The 18,846-nt window shown below is 42.3% G+C and overlaps 1 pseudogene; it reads left to right on the top strand.

The window, feature by feature from the left end:
- The first annotated feature begins 8,517 nt into the window (after window positions 1–8,517).
- Window positions 8,518–18,846, top strand: part of LOC132389868 (zinc finger protein 850-like) — a 63,424-nt pseudogene continuing 53,095 nt past the window's right edge.

Here is an 18,846-nt window from a genome sequence, read left to right as displayed (position 1 = left end):
ATTTAATCTTTTATATTTGGAGTAGATACTGTTAGGTATCCCGTGACGGGTCAAAGAACCAGCAGAAATATAAAACACCGTGTCGTCTGGTATTGCAGTAAACTAATGCTATTTATTAGTAACTACAGCAATATAAATGCAGATATATCAAACAGGTTATCAATCATTTTATATATATGTGTGTGTGTGTGTGTGTGTGTGTGTGTGTGTGTGTGTGTGTGTGTGTGTGTGTGTGTGTGTGTGTGTGTGTGTGTGTGTGTGTGTGTGTGGAAATAGGAAAGCCAAGCTCCTTCACGCCTCGGGGTAAATGGATACCGTCTTACGGTGATGAGTGAAGTTCGGTTCAGTTCGTGGGATTGAGTCGAGCAGTGATGGAGAGAGAGAGAGGAGAGGTTTGAGTCTTCAGGTAAGCTGATGCCGTCGATAGTCCCGTCGTCCTCCGAAATCCTTTGGAAGTCACCGACTGTGACACTACAAACGGGACCGTTCTTCAGTGGTGGAGTTATTAACCCAGGCGAGGGATGGACACACGAATAACTCCCCACCGGTCACAGCCTTTTCACACTGCGAGAGCCACTGATCGATGCTCCTGATCGATCCTCCAAAACCCACCTTTTTCTGTGGACACAACAAAGCTCATTCAGTGTCCAAAACCATGTGTCTGGAGGTCTATCAGCGGACCTCCTACTTATCTCACCGTGCTGAGCCCCAGCTGTCCATCAACTAGTTCCTCCCTTCTCTCTCTGTAAGAACACAGAAGCTGACAGTGTCCTTGTAAAAGTGGAAACAAGCTTGCAGAGAAACTATAACACCGTCTCCGAGCAGTCTTTCCTCTCTCTCTCGCTCTCTCGCTCTCGCTCTCTCTCTCTCCAATGATTACAATACAACAACCATAACTACATCAGCACTCATGAACTGAACTGAACTATATACTTTTCTATGACAATTCATTTACCCCTAGACATCGATAGAGCTTCTTTATTATTGCTTGTTATTATTCCTACACTTTTAGGTTTATTACTGCTAACTTGTTTTATATGTATATTCGCATTATTGATATGGTTTTGCTTATTTTTATTAATAAACACCTTTAGTTTGGTACCACCAGACTCCAACAGATTCTTCTTTCCCTGCTGTTTAAATACCCAGTTACGGGGTACGTAACAAATCTCCTATCTCATAGAGTGGTGACCAGTTGCAACCTGTCATGTCAGGGAGAGCAAGAGGGGAACGTCAGGGATATATTTTAATATACTGATATGGAACAGAAACATGGGCAGGGACAAGATGGGCCGAGCGGCCTCTCCAGTGAGACACGGGATTTGATACAAACTGATTTATCTTTCACAGATCCACAATATTAAACACCAGTCTAGTTGAAGGCTAACATCAGCAGAACAGACTCCACCAATGCTCAGTGACCAGGGTTCAGTCCTGGGTGCGATGAGCAGCCGCAAGAACTGCAGAATCTGACAGTAACAGTCCCTCATGAACCTGCAGCTGGCTTCAGTCACCGTGATGGTTAAACATTTAACACGGAGCTGATTTGAACTTCCTCCCTGATGTGAAGTTGCTGGTGTTGCCGCAGCTGGGATGATTGAGTAAAACTCTTTGCTCATTCCGGACAGAAATGTGGCCTCTATTTATTGTGAACTCACCGGAGCATCACAAGGTGGGTTAACTGAATGAGTCTCTTCGCACACACGGAGCAGGTGAACGGCCACTTCCCAGTGCAAAGCTGTAGATCTCGGTCTTCGGTCTTGGCCTGAAACGTTGACTGCTCATTTACACGGATGCTGCCCGACCTGCTGAGTTCCTCCAGCGTCTTGTACGTGTTGCTTTGACCACAGCATCTGCAGTGTACTTTGTGTCCAAGCGCTGGTGAACTGACAGATAGAGCGGAACTAACGCGCTGTTGTGTTCGAGATTCCCATACACAAATCCTTTTAATTTTCTACACTGTTAAAAGTTTACAAAGCACGTCAGTGGGTGAAGGACAACATTTCAACTGAAATAATTTTAGTCTCCATGGTGCCTTCTGATTAAAACACTGTCACATCTCAAAACAATTTAGAGGAACAAGATTTCATCTTCTAACTGGCCACAGTTCCGGAATCAGGGTCAACATCAAACTCTCTGCTTCCCTCTCTGTGTCAAAATGGGATCATTCCTTCCCTTCATCAGTCTGTGACTTGGCTCAGTCTGTCTGTCTCCTTCGCATTCTGAGCATGCGCCACACACCCACTGAGATCACATTGTATTCACACGGCTGTGACTAGAGACTTTCTGATTATTATGTCCCTCCCGGCATTTGACGGTGGTAAACTCAGAGTCAGCAATGGTATTGGCCCTCAGGAGAAGGTGATTAGGCTTTTTCGTTGGAGATCGGTTAACTGCCGGCAGTGTGTGGCTGGATGAGTGGGTCGTTTTCAGACTGGAAGGAGGTAGCGTTTGGAGTTCCCCAGAGATCAGTCCCTGACCACAGTTGTTCACAGTTTAATGTCCTGGCGGAGGCAGCGAGATGTGAGATGTCCCAGTCTGCTGGTGACGCAGAAAGAGTGGAGTTGGGGGAGGGGAGGCTATTCACATGCAATTTCGTAGCTTTGCAATCAGTACATAGTGCACTGTGGGGCTGCAGTGGCAGGTTCCAATCTGCGAATTAAATTTGCTGACTACACTACACTGACTGGCCTAATCTCAGATAATAACGAGGCAACCGACAGAGAAGAAGTCATCACCCCGACACAGTGGTGTCAAGAAAACAACCTCGCCCTCATTGTGACAAAAACACAGGAGCTGGTTGTGGATTACAGGAGGAATGCAGACAGGGACCAAATTCAACATTTCCAAGACTGTTATTGACACAAAATGCACATTTTAATATTGATAATGACACAATGTATTTTATATATCGATAATGACATAAAACATATCTATAGATTGTTATTGATAGAGAATTGTATAATTTGTGTTCAGTGTGTTATCTGAACGTACTTGCCTGTGATGCTGCCACAAGTCAGTGTTTCTCTGTTCCTGTACCTTCCCGTACTTGTGCACTTGGCAATAAATTCAACAGGACCTGAGAAATCTCAGTGAGATTTGATTAGTGATGATCATCTTGGCAGCTCGGTAGGTCGAATGTATGAAACATTACACTGTTAAGTGCAAAACCGTGAACAGTGTTGATGATCAGAGGGATCTTAGATTCCAAGTTCATCGCTCCCTGAAAGAGACTGCACAGATTGACCGGGAGGTTAAGATGGCAAATGACGTGGTTGTCTTTATTAGTTGAATCATTGAGTTCAAAAGTCGGGAAGTTGTGTTGCGGCTGTTACGAGCCTGCGGTCGTACTGTGACTGTTTCTTTAAGAGCGCCGGCGTGAGGAGGCGGGACTATGACGTCAGTCACAGGCTGACAGCGCTGACTGTGGACTGAACCATAAGAGAGAGAGAGAGAGAGATCTGCAGACAGGCAGTCGACCAGTCTAAAGAGAGAGAGAGAGAGAGACTGGAAAAGCTGATCGCTTCAGTTAGTCGCAGCAGATGCTTGGAACTCTCCTATGCCCACAAGAGTGGGTTGATCATCGGTACACGGAACCACAACGAATGTGTGTGGCTGTCACTTCGTATAATCCATAGGAGTGGATTTTAGAATATATTGTGTTAACCCTTGCCTGGGTATGTTGTGTGGTAACCCCTGGAAGACGGTATTCCTGTGACAGGTCACGTTCGCTGATAACTCGTCTGTGGACGGATTCAGCGGATAAGAACTTCGTCGATGGTTATTTTGAAGTAACGGCCTTTTCTCTACGTTTCACCCTGGATCACAAATATCTCTCTCCCATCATTTATTCCGTAGATTACTGAACTCTCCTACTTTACCATCTCAAGATTCTAAGCTTTGTTCCCTCAGGCTCGATAGTCTGGGAGTTATATTTACACATATTATTTACATAACTTTATTTCGTTAAGTTACTATATTATGAGTAGATGCTCATAAACAGAGTGCTATTAACATCAAAACCAGACTCCAGTGTGAACTCTATTGCTGTTGGTTCGTTTCTAAAACGTTACAGTTCGTAACACAGTTTTATAAAACTAGTTAGACCACATCTGGAGTGTTCCATACAGTTCTGGTCGCCCCCATTCTCGGAAGGATGTCGGGGCTTTGGTTAATTACGTGATATTTATCTTATATTAAATCACAATCGTTAAAATCTATTGTTATGAATTAGGTTCTACTGCTACCGCAGAGACAACGAATTTCATGACATATGCCGGTGCTATTAAACCTGATTCTGATATTGATATGGGAGACCCACCACCGGTCACCTGATCCCAGTTACCGCAGATCATAATGTGAGATTGAAGCCTTTTCCATATATTTCCATTCCACAGAAATGACAACAGTTTTCTGGATGGAATCCACTTACTTTTTCTTTAATAGGTCGTATTCATGCTGTGAAAATGAGGATTTACCTAGATTTTTATATATTTTCCAAAATATACCTATCTTTTTAACTAAAAGAAAATTCGATCAAATTGACTCACTTATTTCTTCCTTTATTTGGAACAATAAGAGTCCAAGAATTAATAAGTATCATTTACAAAAATCTGAAAAAGATGGTGGACTTGCACTTCCTAATGTAAGAGTATTATTGGGCTGTGAATATTAGACAATTATGTTTTTGGTTATATTGTCTTGATAAGAACCAAAATCCATTGTGGGTTTATTTGGAATTAAAAACAGTTAAACAATTTCATTTAATTTCAATATTAGGAACTCCATTACTTTTACAGCTCTCTAAAATTCGAAATTTAAATCTTTGCCCGGTTATTAAACAATCCCTACGGATTTGGGTTCAGTTTCGTTTTTTAAAAAAATTAAAACAATTTAAGATGACTATTTTTTTACATCGAAACTTCTCATTTATACCTTGAACAACTGACCCCATTTTTCTCCTATGGAAAAATAAAGGGATCCATTCTTTTACAGATTTATTTTGTGATGGTCCATTATGATCTTTGAAGAGTTAATTAACAAATTTTCTCTCGCTCATACACATTTTTTGCAATATGTTCAGTTTAGACATTTTTACAACAATATTTACCTAAGATTCCTTGTTTCCAAGAATCTGATATGTTGGATACCATTTTGAAATTGAATCCCTTTGTGAAAGGTTCAATTGGCAGAATTTATAATTTATTTTTGTTACGAAACGAGAACCTATCACTCAAGATTAAACAAGATTGGGAGAGAGAACGTAATATGACCTTTGTTAATGAAGATTGGCTTCGAGTTTTGAAAAATGTAAATTCCTCTTCTGAATGTGCCAACTATTGTTTAATTGAATTTAAAACTGTTCACCGTTATTATTTAACAAAGGGGAGACGATCTAAAATATTTCCTAGTGTAGACAAATGCTGAGATAGATGTAAAACTGAAGTAGCTACTTTGTCACATATGTCCTGGTCATGTTCTTCATTAAAATCGTTTTGGAAATCTTTTTTTTCTACAAGTTCTAAAGCTCTGAAAATTAATTTACAACCAAATAGATTGACTGTTCTATTTGGAATAGTTCCGCATCATATTCAGGGTATTTCATCTTCAGATCAACATGTAATTGCATTTGTTACACTACTGACAAGAAGGGCTGTTTTATTAAAATGGAAAGATATTTCTTCCCCTACATTAATTGAATCGTTTTCTCAAGGAATGTTATGTCTTAGTTAGGAAAAAATAGTAGAACATTTGATCCTCGATTCGGTTTAGAGAGAAGATGGGGCTCTTTTGCCAAATATTGTCATTTAATTTGAATTATGCTATATGGTTTCCGTCCGATTTTATTTTTTATATAAATGTGATATGACGGTTGATGATTCTTTTTAAAAAAAAATTAGATGATGGTCAAACGTATTGCTCCGGTGGGTTCATTCCTAATGGATTTTCCCCCTTTTTTTGCGGTTACTGGGTTTTTCCCGAGTTAGATGGGATACTTTTTTCCTTTATTTTTCTATATATATATATTTCCACTCTTATATTTTACGATCAGTTTTTTTCAGCTTTGTTAATTGTATGCATATTAATCTATTGACGTTTTATATCATTTTATAGCTGTAGAAGATTATGTATCAATAAAAAAGATTCTAAAAATGAAAAATGAAATCGACAAAACAATCACTAGACATATGGTGCAGAGTCACGTCGAGTTACATTGTGAGTTCGAGTCCATTTTATCATTCATTTGGCTTGTAACTGTAGACAGGAAACCGTCCTTGAGCCGGGTGTTACCCGCTTTAAGGCTTTTGTATCTCTTCCCCGATGTGGGAGCTGGTTTGCAGCAAGAATGTCCAGGTAATGAGGTTCTTTGACTACATGGCCTGCTTTTCCGAGGCAGGGGAAGTGTAGGAAGAGTCCATGGAGGGGAGGCTTGTTTCTCTGATGTTCTCTGCAGTTCCTTGCAGTCATGGGCAGAGCAGTAGCCATACGAAGGCGTGAAGTATCGACAAGAAGCTCAGAGACCTTGGCCTTCACCCTGCCTTGTGTAGCTGGATCCTGGACTTCCTGTCAGATCGCCGGCAGGTGGTAAGAGTGGGCTCCCTCACCTCTGTCTCTCTGACCCTCAGCACACTTACCCCACACGGGTGCCTCTTTGCCCCCTCGTTTACTCTCTGTATTCTCCTGACGTGTCGCCACCCACAGCTCCAATCTGTTAATTAAATTTGCTGACTACACTACACTGGCTGGCCTAAACTCAAATAATAACGAGGCAGCCTACAGAGAAGAAGTCATCACACCGACACAGTGTTGTCAAGAAAACAACCTCTCCCTCATTGTGACAAAAACAAAGGTTGTGGATTACAGGATGAATGGAGACAGGAACCAAATTCAACATTTCCATGTCTGTTATTGAGACAAAATGCACATTTTAATATTGATCATGACACAAAGTATTTTATACATTGCTAATGACATAAATCATATTTACAGATTGTTACTGACAGAGAATCGTATAATTTGTGTTCCGTGTGTTAACTGAATGTACTTGCCTATGATGCCACAAGTTAGTGTTTCTCTGTCCCTGTACCTTCCCGTAATGGTCCAATTGGCAATAAATTCAACAGGACCTGAGAAATCTCAGTGAGATTTGATTAGTGATGATCATCTTGGCAGCTCGGTAGGTCGAATGTGGAGAGACAGTACACTGTTAAATGCAAATCCCTGAACAATGTCGATGATCAGAGGGTTTTTAGACTCGAAGTTCATCGCTCCCTGAAAGAGACTGCACAGATTGATCGGGTGGTTAAGAAGGCAAAAGACATGGTTGTCATTATTAGTTGGAACATTGAGTTCAAAGGTCGGACTGTGACTGTTTCTTTAAGAGCGTCGGTGTGAGGAGGCGGGACTATGACGTCAGTCACAGGCTGACAGCGCTGACTGTGGACTGAACAAGAGAGCTGAGGCTTGGAACTCTCCTATGCCCACAAGAGTGGGTTAATCATCGGTACACGGAACCACAACGAATGTGTGTGGCTGTCACTTCGTATAATCCATAGGAGTGGGTTTTGGAATATCTTGTGTTAACCCTTGCCTGGGTATGTTGTGTGGTAACCCCTGGAAGACGGTATTCCTCTGACAGGTCACTTTCGCTGATAACTCGTCTGTGGACGGATTCAACGGATAAGAACTTCGTCGACGGTTATTTTGAAGTAACGGCCTTTTCTCTACGTTTCACCCTGGATTACAAATATCTCTCTCCCATCATTTATTCCGTGTATTACTGAACTTTCCTACTTTACCATCTCAAGACTCAATGCTTTGTTCCCTCACGTTCGATAGTCTGGGAATTATATTTACACATATTTACACATTACACTGGTAACTTTCCTTTATTTCGTTGTTACTATATTATAAGTCGATACTACTAAAGACAATGGCTTTAACATCAAAACCAGACTCCAGTGTGAACTCTATTGCTGCTGGTTCGTTTCTAAAACGTTACAGCTCGTAACACAGTTTTATAGAACTAGTTAGACCACATCTGGAGTGTTTCATACAGTTCTGGTCGCTCCCATTCTCGGAAGGATGTCGGGGCTTTGGACAGGGCGCAGAAGAGGTTTACCAGGACACTGCCTGGATTAGAGGGCATGAGCTATAACGAGAGTTTGGACAAACTTGTGTTGTTTTCTCCAGAGCGGCGCAGGCTGGGGTGAGAGTGGATGGACGTTTATAAGATTACGAGAGGAATAGATAGAGTGGACAGACGATATATTTTTCCTGGGGGTTGAAATGTCTAATACATTTAAGGTGAGAGGTGATGTGAGCGGCAAGTTTGCTTCTTTCCACAGACTAATGAGTAGTTGGAGTCTCTGCCTGGGGGTGGGGGTGGGGGCGGGAGGTGTCACCAATCCCGACACGTCATCCCGTTTGCCACTCCCATTTAACCGCAGATGGGCAGCATCTGCGCGTCTGTTTCCGAGGCCCCGCCTCCCGATGATGTAACAATCTGTTCGCGCATGTTCACAGTCTCCGGGTGGACGGTGTTATCCTCTCCGCTCAGAGCTGAAGTGGGTCGGTGGTGTGTTCGGGAAAGACTTTCGTCTCTTCCGTCGGGATCACTGTCTGCGGGCCGAAGATATCACTTTCCCATCGGTGTGTATTGAGACCGATCCCGAGCGGGGAGATCCGATGTTGGCCGTGAGCCCCGAACTGAGGGCCAGTTAATCATCTATTTTCCAGCTATCTAGGCTCGTCAGAAATGTGTCGACTCCACTTAATCTGCATTGAACGATCCAAACCAGGAGCCCAGGCTGTCTGTTTCCTCAGAATTGAAATGGAAGTCCGGCCGACAGGTCACGTGAGGCTGTGTGCCGCAGATTCGCCCCGCCCTCCGCTTTGTGATGCCAGATCACGTGGTGTGATTTTGGCCACTGAGCTCCATTAACTTCCCCGAACTCGTCTCGCTTCCTGAGGCTCCTCGCGTTTGTCCTGGAGCTTTATGGCTGTTGTGTCTTCTCCCGGACTGGGGTGGGTGAGAAAGGAGAACGTCCCAGGTTCTGGGGATCTTTGATTTCACTGCCTGCTTTACTGAGGGACTGGGAAGTCTCGGGGGGAGAATGGTTTCTGTGATGTGCTGATCTGTATCCAAAGGTCGCTGCCGTTTCTCACAGTCACAGGCGGAGCAGTTACCATGCAGAGCGTGAGGTGTCCGGATGGGAATCTTTCTATGGTGTGTTGATAAAAATTTGGTGAGGGTCAAAGTATATATGACAAAGTTCTTGTTGTTTCTTCTAACTTTGTGATTTTTGAATTTTTTATACAGTAGTATGTATCATTAATTCAGTAGCTCTGGTGTGTTCTGACGTCTCCGGAACGGCTTTTTCGTGTTTACAGTAGGATTAGACCCGTGAGTCTGGCGTTCAAACTGTCTTTGGAAATTCCCCCACCCCTCACTGTCACCAGTCTGTCATTCGGTGAAAATCAAGCAGAATCTCAAGTTGCTGGAGATCTGCACTAAAAACTAAATGTTTGAAATCATTCTGACAAAACGTCATTAACCTGAATTGTAAAGTTTGTTCCTCTCCCCGCAGCTGTTCCTTATTTGTTGAGCGTTTCTGGTAATTCCAGCTTCTATTTATTACGTTCTTTTATTCTTTTATTACATTCACCCTGGACTGGTTTATATTTCCTGAAATGGACCTGATTTAACCTGGAAATGGAAATCACTCATCTGTGATAGTAGATCAGTAAAGGAAGCACAACTTTTCCCTGTCAATTATCCTGGTACCATTTTGTCTGTTATTCCTGGAAATGTGTTCAGTACAGTTGTTGCTAACGAGGTTCACATGAATAATCTCAGGAGTGATCGGCTTTATGTATGCGGAGCATTTGATGTTTCTGGACCTGGAGTTCAGAGGGATGGTGGGGGTGGAGTTCAGAGGGACGGTGGCGATGGTGGGGGATGTATGGTTAAGTAAACCTACCGAATGCTGAAAAGTCTGGAAACAGTGGACACGGAGAGGATGTTTCCATTAGACAGAGAATCTGTGATCTGACAGCACAGTCTCAGAATAAAGATGCTTCCCGTTAAAATTCATTTGAGTAACTTTTTTTGCCAAAAGGTGTCTGAAGTGTAGAATTTGTTGCCACAGAGTTTGCCTGAGGCTGCCATTTGGGTATATTTATGACGGAGATTAATATATTCAAGATTGCTAAGTAGCTACAGGGTTACAGGAGGAAGGCAAGAATATGGTGTTGGAATAAAAATCAACCATGGTTGAGTGGTGGAGCAGATGGGATGGATCAAATCACCTAATTCTGTTCCTTATGTCTTACCATAACTGAATGATGCCTCCTTCTGATCCCATATCGTTTTGTGTCATGTGAGGGACAATAACCGATTGTTCACTGAGATCATTACTGTATTGCCTTCAATGTTTAAATTTCAGTGAGATTTGTTCTTAGTAACATTAAGCAGACATGTTTGGATCTACTTTTTATTGTTAATGTGCTTCATTGTCTCTCTGGTTAAAGTTAGACCTGCGGTGCGAGGTTTATTGGAAGAAAAACCGCAACTGGAAGCAAACCACGACTGAAGATGAGGGAACAGCAACAAATGAACCAGCCCGAGGACTGAGAGCATCAACTGGAGAGGACCCATCTGACTCAGTGATTCAGTCAGGAGAAAGTTTGGTGAGTCTCATTCACTCAAACACTGGTCCTTTAGACATCACATACCTGTACAAGGGAAGGTAGGAGATGGCGGGAGTGAAACTGAATGTGCCCAGAAGAACCAGTTATGCCTCTGTCAGACCCAATTGCAATCACTGCAGGTCTGGTACAGTGCTTCCAGCAGCCCAGCCCTTTAAAACCACTCCCAATCTGTGGAAATCGAATCCGGAGAAAGTCACTTAGAGACTATATAAGTACAAACCGTTTATTCCAAGTAACCGGGGCTTACTCAGTTACTCGCTCAAACAGGAACAGTCGATGTCTGTTCCCACTCAATTCACTAACTGACCAACAATTCCCCTTACACCCCAGATATATCCATCCAGATACTCCCCACCCAAGACAGGCTGGAGCCAAAGCTACTTACTGCATGACAGCCCCTAAAGACAAATTACAAAACAGTCATAATGGCTTATACACAGAAAACAAACTGACGCTGTCCTATCTCCACACATGATTGCACAAGGAGATATTCATCCTGAAGCCCTAGCTAGCTACCCTCAAGAAGAAATATGGCTCAGCATGGCTTAGTACATCTGTTGATCATCAGCAGTTTCTGTCAGAAAAACAGGCTGCTATTGTTTAACAAAGTGTTAACCCTTTTACCTTCTTTGATGTTAAAACCACTGTCTTTATTTGTATCTACTTATTATATAACAAATTAAGCATAATAACCAAAACTTAAAGGTGTTACGAGTACACATAAGTGTAAATATAACTCCCAAACCAATGAGCTCAGGGAATACCAAGCTTTAAGTCTTGAGATGGTGAAGTATGAAAGTTCAGTTCATACACAGAATTAATGACGAGAGAGAGATATTGGTAATCGAAGGTGAATGTCGGGAGAAGGCAATTACGTTGAATTCCATAAATTCCACAGTGGTAAAACAGGAAAACAGTCGCCGTAGGTCTTATCCGTCGTCGTTCTAAATCCACATACGAATTATCACTAAAAGTAGCTTATCACAGGAGTACTGTCTGCAAAGGGAATGACCACCCAGGTAGGGGTTGACACACAGGTAGATTCTGCAAGGTACTCCCAATCCAGATCCAACACACAAAGTATTACCGACAGTGATTTCCACAGAGTATCCCTTCTCACAAGTGTTTACCACATAACACACATTGACATTACATACCTGTACAAAGGAATGTAGGAAATAGTTGGAGTTGGAGAATGTGCCCTGAAGAACCAGTTATGCCTCTGACAGACCCAGTTACAATCACTCCAGGTCTGGTAATGTGCTTCCAGCAGGCCAGCCCTTTGAAACCACTCCCATTCCCTCACAGTGGTTACTCTTGCATCTTCTGAAGTCGCTATTGGTCAGTTCTGAGTGGGGAGAGGGAAAGAGAGGGGAGTGTTTATACTGACTGTCTTTCAAAAAAAGTAATTGTTTGAACTTGCTGCAAACTCTCTACCCATACCCTGTACTTTCTCAACCAAATTATTGACATAGATGACAAGTAGCAATGGGTGTAACCCCAGGAATCGTCACTAAGCACGGGACTCGAGTTCAAGAGACTCTCAGGGTCGGTGAGTGGCAGATTCAGCTGTGTGACTCTGTGAGGTTGGGTCCTGGGATATCAGTTTTTGATCCGAGTAAAATCGGTGGAAATCAAGCAGAATTTCAAGTTGCTGGAGATCTGCACTAAAATCTGAAAATGTTTGAAGTCATTCTGATGAAACGTTATCAACCTGAATTGTAGATCCCACAGCTGTTCCTTACCCGCTGTGTGTTTTTGGTAATTCCAGTTTCTTTTTATTACATTCACCCAGGACTGATTGGTATTTCCTGAAATAGACCTGATTTAACCTGGAAATGGAAATGACTCGTCCTGTGATAGTACATCAGTAAAGAAAGCACAACTTTTCCCTGTCAATTATCTGGTACCATTTTGTCTGTTATTGCTGGAAATGTGTTCAGTACAGTTGTTGCTAATGAGGTTTACATGAACAATCTCAGGAATGATTGGCTTTATGTATGAGGAGCATTTGATGGGTCTGGGCCTGTGCGCAATGGAGTTCAGAGGGACGGTGGAGGGATGTATGGTTAAGTAAACCTATCGAATGCTGAAAAGCCTGTATACACTGGAAAGGGAGGGGAGGTTTCCATTAGACAGAGTCTGTGATCTGACACCACAGTCTCAGAATAAAGATACTTCTCTTTAAAACAGAGATGAGAAACAATTTTTGGCTAAAAGATGTCTGATCTGTGGAATTTTTTGCCGCAGAGGTTGGTTGAGGCTGCCATTTGGGTATATTTATGACAGAGATTAATATATTCATGATTGCTAAATAGCTTCAGGGTTACAGGAGGAAGACAGGAATATGGTGTTGGAATAAAAATCAGCCGTGGTTGAATGGTGGGCAGACCAGATGGATTGAATCACCTGATTCTGTTCCTGTGTCGTATGTCTTACCATGATTGAATGATGGCTCCTTCTTATCCCATATCGTTCTGTGACATGTGAGGGACAATAAAAGATGGTTCACAGAGATCATTAAATCTGCCTTCAGTGTTTAACTGTCAGTGAGTGTTGTTCAGAGTGACATTAAGCAGAAATGTTTGGTTCTCCTTTTTATTGTTAATGTGCTTCATTATCTCTCTGGTTAAAGTTAGACCTGTGGTGAGAGATTTATTGGAAGAAAAACCGCAACTGGAAGCAAACCACGACTGAAGACGAGGGAACAGCAACAAGTGAACCAGCCCGAAGACTGAGAGCATCAACTGTAGAGAACCCATCTGACTTGGAGATTCCAGTGATTCAGTCAGGAGAAAGTTTGGTGAGTCTCATTTACTCAAACACTGGTTGGGAGTGAGACTGAATATGCCCAGTAGAACCAGTTATGCCTCTGTCAGAACCAGTTGTGAAGAAGCCCTCCCAATGTTCCCTTTAAACTTATTGTCCTTCACCCTTAACCCACGTCCTCTGGTATCCCCTAGCCTCAGTGGATAAAGCCTGCTTGCATTCACTCTATCTATACCCATCATAATTTTATATACCTCTATGAAGTCTCCGCTCATTCTTCTATGCTCCAAGCAATAAAGTCTTAACCTGTTCAACCTTTCTCTGTAACTCAGTTCTCAAGTCCTGTCAACATCCTCATAAACCTTCTCTGCACTCCTTCAAAGTCCAAGAAAATACCTTGTCAGGTCCTGGAGATTTATCTACTCTGACTTGCCTCAAGATAGCAAGCTCCTCTTCTATCTGAAAAGGTTCCATGACCTCACGAATTGTTTGCCTTATTTCCATTAACTCCATGCAAGTTTCCTTAGTAAAAAAACATTTAAGATCTCCCCCATTTCTTTTGGTTCCATAAATAGCCGACAACTCTGATCTTCAAGAGGACCAATTTTATCCCTTACTATCTGTGGGGTAATTATGTTGTGGTTTCTCTTGCCTTACAAATGACCAGGAGATGCAGAAGATTCTTCAAGAAGGGTTAAAATTTAATTTGATAATCAAGGCTGAGACAGTCATTGAGCTAGTCGCTGATTGCCCACCGATCTCTGGACACAGCATTTTTTATAGTATTTGTCCAGTTGTATTAGCATATATAATCGATCTATAGTTGTGTATTACACGTACATCATGTCCCTATTGTTCCTATAAATTGGCTTAATCATGTTCTGATCTACATCTCTTAGCTACCTCTCATTAACATACCATTGTCTTCTACATTCCTAAGACTTCAGTCCCCTACCAAATTGAGTACATGCACAGCAAATAATAAACTCAGAACTGAGCAATGTTCTAATCTACATTTCTTTAGCTACCTCTCATTAACACACCATTGTCTTCTACATTCCTAAGACTTCATTTTACTAAATTGAGTACGTGCATAGCAAACTGACTAGGTACACAGCAAAATATACAAGTTTTATACTCCATAATATTTTTATACTCCAATACTCCAATATATCCCCCCTTTGAGACCCAGAGGGTTTCACACAGGGAAAGAAGACTAAGAGTCCCCGCACAAAAGCCTCAATAAACTCAAGCATTTATTCCCAAATCTCGGGTAAACTATAATTTTCTGCACCAAGACCTCAAAGTATTCTCTCCCTGCTACCCTGGGCCGCTGAGCCAAAAACCTGTCCCTCTGTACCTGAGACAGGGAAAAAGACTCAGAAGCCCTTACAATCTACTCCCCCACTGTTGTTTTGCTCTTGTTCATCCTGCAGGTGTTGTAGGCTGTAACAATACATTTTCAGTGTTTCTTTCTCCACTAAGCTTGCTTCAGTAATTGCCACGAGCATCGGAAATTGTTTGGTTGCAGCACGCACTACAAGAGATTTGAGACAAGGAAGAAAACAGCACAGCACAAGCGCACAGCTCAACAATATAATACTGACAGTTATTGCAATTTTAGTCAGCCATGCTCCCCATGCTGCGAGTCTACTTTCCAACCAACCAAAGAACTGATGTCCAAATCCTGCATTCTGTTTGACCTCCGACCGCAGATTCTTTAATTTATTCATTGCTCTGGTGAAAGACCCTTCTGGGCTAGTATTGTTCGGTATGAAAGTGCAGCATTCTTCTCCAAACATTACACACACACCCCCTTTTTATGCCAAATGCCAATCCAGTACCTGTCTGTTTTGCCACGCCATCCTGCTAGTTGCATCTAGCTGTTGCCCTAAGGCCTCCAGTGCATCATCGGTGTAGTTGATGAATCTCTGCTGATTATAGTATATATAGTTTATCCATTCAACATTTTTGCTTACCCCTATCACAGGTATGATAGCTTGTCAGTGAGCACCTCATGCGGTGTCAGGCATGTCATTCGATTAGTTTGCATGCGGTAACACATCAATGCTAACGGTAAAGCATCAACCCAGTTAAGTTTAGTGTCTGCACAAATTTTATTTAGTTTGGCTTTCAGGGTTCCATTAATTCTCTCTACCATGCCCTGCGACTGAGGGTGGTATACACATCCAAATCTTTGCTTTATCCTCAGCGCCTGTAGTACCAATTTGACCACTTTCTTAATAAAAGCTGAACCATTGTCTGAGCTAACTTCTGTAGGTATTCCAAATCTTGGGATCGCTTCATTTGTCAGAAATTTTACCACTGTATTTGCCCCTTGATCTCTTGAAGGTACCGCCTCCACCCATCTGCTAAATCGATCGATTACTACCAGCATGTATCTTTTCCCTCTCACTGTCTTTACCATATCTACGTAATCGATCACTAGATGTTTAAATGGTCCCTCAGGTATAGGAATGTGACCTATTGGGGTTGTAATTCCCTTCTGAACATTATTCTGTGCGCATACCTCGCACTGTGACAAGACAAAGTCCACTGAAGCCTGTAAATAAGGTGACCAAAAACCATCCTTTATTTTCTTTATCACTTCCCCCCATGCACAATGGTCAATCCCATGTGCTTCTGAAATCAGAATCGTCAGTAGAGGGGTGGGCACTAGCAACAAACCGTCTTCCGTGCTCCACAAGCCTTCTGGGTTCTGCTTGGCCCCACTTCCGTCTCCACATTGTCTGTTCTGCCAAAGTTGCCTTACCTTGTATTTCAATTAGGTCCTCTACCTCAGGTTCTGGAGTTAGGCTTACCTGGGAGGCAATGACAGCAGATGTACATCCAGACGCCTTTCTGGCTGCCTCGTCCGCAGCTTGATTTCCCTTTGTAATTACATCATTTCCCTTTTTATGTGCCTGGCATTTTACTATAGCCAATGCTTTAGGTTTCATTATAGCTTTTATTAAGTCTAGAATTTGCTGACAATGTTGTATGGGATCTCCGCTACTTTTTTTAAAACCTCTCTGCTTCCACACTGCCCCGAACAAATGGCAAACTCCATGAGCATATGCCGAATCAGTATAGATGTCTACTTTCTCACCTTCCATCATTTCACACGCAACTGTCAGGGCTTTGATTTCCGCTAGTTGGTCGGAACATGGTTGGGGACAGGACTCCATCCTAATAATCTTATAGCTCGACTGATCATGCTGTACTACTGAGAAACCTGCATGATTTCCATCATAATCCCTATAATAAGAGCCATCTACTAACAGAACCTTTTTATCTGCATCCTCTAGAGGTTCTGACTGTAAATCTGCTCTCAATTTGGCAAATGCTATCGTCTTCCCTACACAATCATGGGGTTCTCCATCATAGTCCAAAGGGACAAAATTGGCTATATTACTGGTAGTGCATCTCTGTATAGATATGTCAGGAAATGTCAATAGCATCTGATACGCTGCTATCCTGGCTGGCGTTAGCACAAATTTCCCTCTTTCCAACAATTCTGCTACTTTGTGGTGTGTGTGCAGAGTCACAGGATAGCCCAGGGTTAAAGATTACGCCTTTTCATATGCATAGTACAGCACGGCCAATCCCTGATAACAGGGTGGATACCCCTGAGCCACCTCATCTAGACTCATCCTGTGCCTGTCTCTTGTGTTAAAACCTCTGTGACATAACCCTCCTGTCCGTTGGATACATACAAATGAAAAACCTTCTCGTAGTCAGGCAAAGCTAATGCTGGTGCTGACTGCAATTCCAGCTGAATAGTATTGAAAGCTATCTCCGCCTCTCCATTCCACTGTAAGCCATTCTTCAAATTTGTATGTCCTGCTTCTTTCATTATCTTTTCCAAAGGTGCCACAATCTCAGCCTATTCTCCTATCCAATCTGAGCTGTACCCTGCCATTCCCAAAATCGTCATCATCTGCCCTACAGTCTCGGGTTTGGGGGCCTTAGTTATTGCCTCAATCTGATCTAGTGCTATTGCCTTCACTCCCTTGGATATTACCCTGCCTAGGTACTCCACTTGCTGCGTGCAAAATTGCAGTTTCTTTTTGGATACTTTATGTCCTCCGTGCGCTAGCTTCTCTAACAGAGTTATAGTGTCCTGCTCACACTGTTCCTTACTGTGGGAGCAAATCAACAGGTCATCCACATACTGTAACAATGTACTTTCCAATGGCATGCCCTCTAGGTCTGCCTTCAACACCTGATTAAAAATGTGTGGTGAATGTTTAAATCCTTGCAGCATTCTGGTATAGGTATACTGAGCACCTCTGTACGTAAATGCAAACAGATACTGACACTGGTCGGCTAGAGCAGGGGTCAGCAACCTTTACCACTGAAAGAGCCACTTGGACCCGTTTCCCACAGAAAAGAAAACACTGGGAGCCGCAAAACCCGTTTGACATTTAAAATGAAATAACACTGCATACAACGTTTTTTTTGCCTTTATGCTATGTATAATCAAACTATAATGTGTTGCATTTATGAAATTGATGAACTCCTGCAGAGAAAACGAAATTACATTTCTGCATGCAACAAAAACATTTTGAACTCCGAAAAAAAGACTTTGGGTTGAAAGTTACTTTTAAGTAAAATACTCAATGTCTATTTGAGTCCTTCTTGTATTTATGAAAAACGCCGAACTTAAATTTTCCGCCAGCAGCAAACCAAAAATAACATCAGCCAGCTGTCAGCCTGAAAAATAAAAGGACTATTTCACTGAACAATGAAAAAATATGAATATACATAAAATAATAGGCAATTAAAATATTTATCATACTTGGTTAATGGGATTTCTGCTCCTGGACCTCAGCGCACAGCGTCTGCACATCAGGGCTGTATGACGTCACCTTCATCTTTACACAGGATCGCAAGCTGTCATCTGTGAGGCGTGCGCGATGTTTGTTTTTAATAAAGTTCATGTTGGAGAACACCTGCTCACTTACATATGTGGATCCAAAGATCGACAGGACTCAAAGCGCATACTTTTTAATGTTTACATAAATGTCGGGCATAGCATTCCATGTTTCGAACACAAGTTTGTCCGGTTTTGGAAGGTTTTCAATATCACTCCATTTGTGTTTCCGAGCAAGAACGGCCTTCTGACGGGCAACATCTTCAAGGTCTGCTGTCAAGCGTCTAAACTTGGACACCCATATGTCTTTGTCGGCTTTGTCGGCCAGTTCCATCTCAAGATTAGGTTGACTCACACCTGCCAATGCAGTCGTATTCAGTAGGGAAGGATCGATGCTTAAGGGAGTGACCGGGAAGGATAATGTGTTTTTTTTCCTCTCTGAACTCACAGAAGCGTTTCCCAAACGATGTTTGCATTGCGATGATTGC

Source organism: Hypanus sabinus, unplaced genomic scaffold, assembly GCF_030144855.1.
Source record: "Hypanus sabinus isolate sHypSab1 unplaced genomic scaffold, sHypSab1.hap1 scaffold_688, whole genome shotgun sequence".
Lineage (NCBI taxonomy): Eukaryota > Metazoa > Chordata > Chondrichthyes > Myliobatiformes > Dasyatidae > Hypanus > Hypanus sabinus.
This window is presented reverse-complemented; position numbering and strand designations above follow the sequence as displayed.